General features: G+C 37.4%; 1 pseudogene; it reads right to left on the bottom strand.

Annotated features, from left to right (window-relative positions):
- Window positions 1–2509: 2509 nt before the first annotated feature.
- LOC109862129 lies at window positions 2510–3273 on the bottom strand (annotated as a pseudogene).
- Between the last annotated feature and the right edge of the window lie 548 nt (window positions 3274–3821).

The raw sequence follows: 3821 nt of genomic DNA, 5'->3' as shown, positions 1-3821 counted from the left end.
CGTTAAATCGTACATTTTGACACTATAAACAAACTTCACCGACTTAACCAGTAGCCGAATATTTTCGTCCCGAGTTGGGGAATTCAGTGTTACCATCGATGGAGCAAAAAAAAAAATTTTTATAGGAGTTTTTTATGTTTGTTGCGTGAGCGTTTAATCTGAAAGACCCTGTATTTTAACCTCCCTTAGTTCGAGAATGGGTGTGTAATTTTAATATACATGTACACATATAAGTTTTTGTTTATTTCATTGTCGTAATCCCTGGCTTCAGTCTACTACTCCTTATTAAAAACAAGAAAGTTGCATCTCGATTGCACGCTTGTTCCCTTCTTTTTACTCTGAAACAAGAGAGGTGCATCACGATTGCACGCTTGTCATCCTCATCCTGTCTACGACAAGAAAGGCGCATCTCGATTTCACGCTTGTCATCACCGTCCTGTTCCGACCACAAGAAAGGTGCATCACGATTGCACGCTTGGCGTGTCCTGTCAAGAATACGAAATTGAGAGAGGTGCATTACGATTTCACGCTTAATTTTGTCTCCGGGACGTAAACTACCTTTCAATTTCCGCCCAATTAAGAAGACGCCGCACGCGTTGTGGATGCAGGAAATACCATTTGCGTAATCTGCTGCGAACTTATGGTCGCAGCAGCCAGTTTGACCTTTCGGTATTGGACAGACATAACGCTCGTTCAACCAACACAGGAGGTCGTTCCGAAAGAGCCACTCCGTGCGTTATAACGAGCATAACGGACATGGGGCATCATCGCGTCATTATTAGGCCCAGGTAAGAATTAATTAAAATCGATAAACCGAAGATAACATATCTGCCTACAATCCCAGCATCAGATCCTTGGTTTGCAGTGTACATGGAAAAAAGACGCAAAGCTGTGTATCTAATAAAAGGACAGGAAGTTGATACAAAATAAATTTACAAGTTACTTTAACCAATCTGGTATCCGTCCACCACTCCGTTACCCTGTGTCGGCAATTCACTATAGTCGGTAATACACTACAGTCGATAGTACACTACAGTCGGTAATATACAACAGTCGGCAACATACTACAGTCGGTAATACACTACACTCGGTAATACCCCACTATTGGTAATATACCACTGACAATAACACCATAACTGTCGGTAACACATTAACGTCAACACCACAATAACACACACACACAAATAATAGTCTAATTTTTCTCCTATTCCCGAGGAATCCTCATTCTTCGCCCCGGTAAAGCCCAGTGGGTTGACCAAAAAGAGAGAACAAACGTTCGGCAAGCGTAAACAATCTTCTTGTATCGTGACTTTGCGCACCTGGACGTAACAACTTCAGTACCGACCGTCACTTTATTACCGACCGTTACTCTCTTATCGACTTAATTACCGACTGTTGTTTTATTACCGACCTTATTATCGACTGTTACTGTATTATCGACTTATTTACCGACTGATATTCTATTACCAACGTAATTACCGACTTAATTATTGACTGTTACTTTCTTGTCGACTTACTTACCGATTGGTACTTTATTACCGACTTAATTACCAACTGTTATTCCATTACCAACTTAAGTACCAACTGTTATTCTATTACCGAATAGCGATGTGTAAGGGTGGTTATTATTCTTTAAATATATTTAAATAGAGATATTAATTATTATTAGTTCCTTTTACTGGGTACAAGACTTTACGTCTTTTTTCCATATACACTTTAAATCGCGGATCTGACAACGGAATTTTTGTCGGGTACACCACTTTTGGCTTACTAATTCATATTAATCTTTATTTCGGTCTAATTACGAAAATACGGTCCGAACAATCCTCTATGTTTGTTATCCGCGGAAGTCTGTTCACGCCGTGTTCTTCCGTGTTCGTCGAACGGGTGGTAATTGCTTCTAAGACCAACGGATCAAATTGATCTCCGCGCGCGTAATTTCTTAGTAAATTCCTCAACTGATAGTTTCTGCTTCCTCGACGCGTGCGACGTTTTCTCTGGCGGGATGGAGTAACTGGATGGTGTGTCTCCTGGGAATATTTCTGTTACAACGAGTCGGGACTTAGAATATTTCTGTATTACAAGTCGTGACTTACAAGGAGAGTGTACACCCAGTAGGATACCGATTTTGATAAAATTTAGCAGGAAGATAGTACGCATATAGAAGTAACGAATGCTATTTGGAGAGGTGCTTTTAATAAAAAAGAAACAATGCAAATATTAAAAGTATACATATATATATTTACAAGAAGAAACAAAAATGCAACTGTATTCGGCCTTATAATATCGTATAACTGCCGTTTTCTCTCCTCAAATTTCACGCTTCTACCTACAAAGAAACTGCGTCCTTTTAAATCAGTTTCTTTTGTATGTTTTCTTTTAAGAAGACCTTCGGACTGCTTGTAATGCTGGAGCCGTTAGTTGTTTGTGAACTTTTGTCGTGAGTGGAAATTGCTTCACGTAAGACAAAATTTATACTAATAACTGTAAAATACGTATGGTTGTAACTTTAATAGGTAACAAGCCGAACAATCCAGCAATGGACAATGGCAGCAGTATTTTCGTTCATGTCGGAAAACTTTATGAATGTAAGTAAACTTAGGCTTATAATTGAGATAAGTGATTCTATAAATAAAATAATATTTCATGAAATGAATGTATCAGGGTAATCTGAATATCGTCGAGGTATGCCTCTTAGGCCTAAAAAATGTTGAGGGTAAAAGATTATGTTACCTCCAATAAATATTGTTAAAAGTTGAATATTTAGTGAAAAAGTATTATACGTGTAACCAGTAATTAATAGGAATCAATGGATGTGTGAATCCGGCAATAATTGAGAATACAGTTCCTATAGATAGAACATAATGGATGTAGGCACTAACGTAATATGTATCATGTTTTACAGTATCAATTGATAAGGTAGACAATATAATATTAGTTAATCCTTCAATGGTAAATATAAATACAAATCCTACAAATCAGAGAAGAGGGTAGAGTTTCAATAAATTTTAGTTTCGTGAAGGGTGGCAATTCATCTAAAGACTTTAATTCCTGTGAGTACAGCAATAATTATTGTTGTTAAAGTGAAGAAAGCTCTCGTATCAACATCTATTCCTACAGTAAATATTTAATGAGCTCAAACAATAAATTTGAGGAATCCAATTGCTATTATTGCATAAATTATTCCTAAAGACCCAAATGTTTCTTTATTCCCTTTTTCACTTACAATAATATGAGAGATTATACCAAATCCAGAAAGGATTAGAATATAAACTTTATAATGTCCAAGAAATCAGAATAAGTGTTGGTATAAAATTGGGTCACCCCCTCCAGAAGTATAAAAAAATGAAGTATTAAGGTTTCGATCTGTTAACAGTATAGTGATTGCGCCAGCTAAAACTAAGAGTAACAATAGTAGAAGAATAGCTGTAATTAGGATAGATGAAACTATTAAAGGAATCTTATCTACAGGGTGTCCCAGAATAGCCGTACAATCTCTCGTAGGCAGGTAGAAGGAGTAAAACTGAGTCGAAAAGTCCTATACCATTTTGCTAGATTCGCAATAGTTACAGAGATTTTAATTAACAAAGATCCGCGAATAAGCATGCATCGGGCTGTCTTACGCGCGTAAGACTGCCCGCCGCGCTTCGCGCGCTTACAGTTGTTACCCGTAGCAACGATGCAGGAGGAGCTAACATAACAGCATATATTATAGCATATTCATAATGGCAGATGAAAAATAATGATGGTTGATCGCGAAAACGTGTATGTTTCATTTGGATTAGCAAATTACGAACGATTACTCGCATGTTTTGCTAATC

The sequence above is a fragment of the Pseudomyrmex gracilis genome, unplaced genomic scaffold (assembly GCF_002006095.1).
Source record: "Pseudomyrmex gracilis isolate BER0280 unplaced genomic scaffold, ASM200609v1 scaffold_1402, whole genome shotgun sequence".
Lineage (NCBI taxonomy): Eukaryota > Metazoa > Arthropoda > Insecta > Hymenoptera > Formicidae > Pseudomyrmex > Pseudomyrmex gracilis.
The sequence above is the reverse complement of the archived record's forward strand: the minus strand, read 5'-3'. Positions and strand labels throughout refer to the sequence as shown.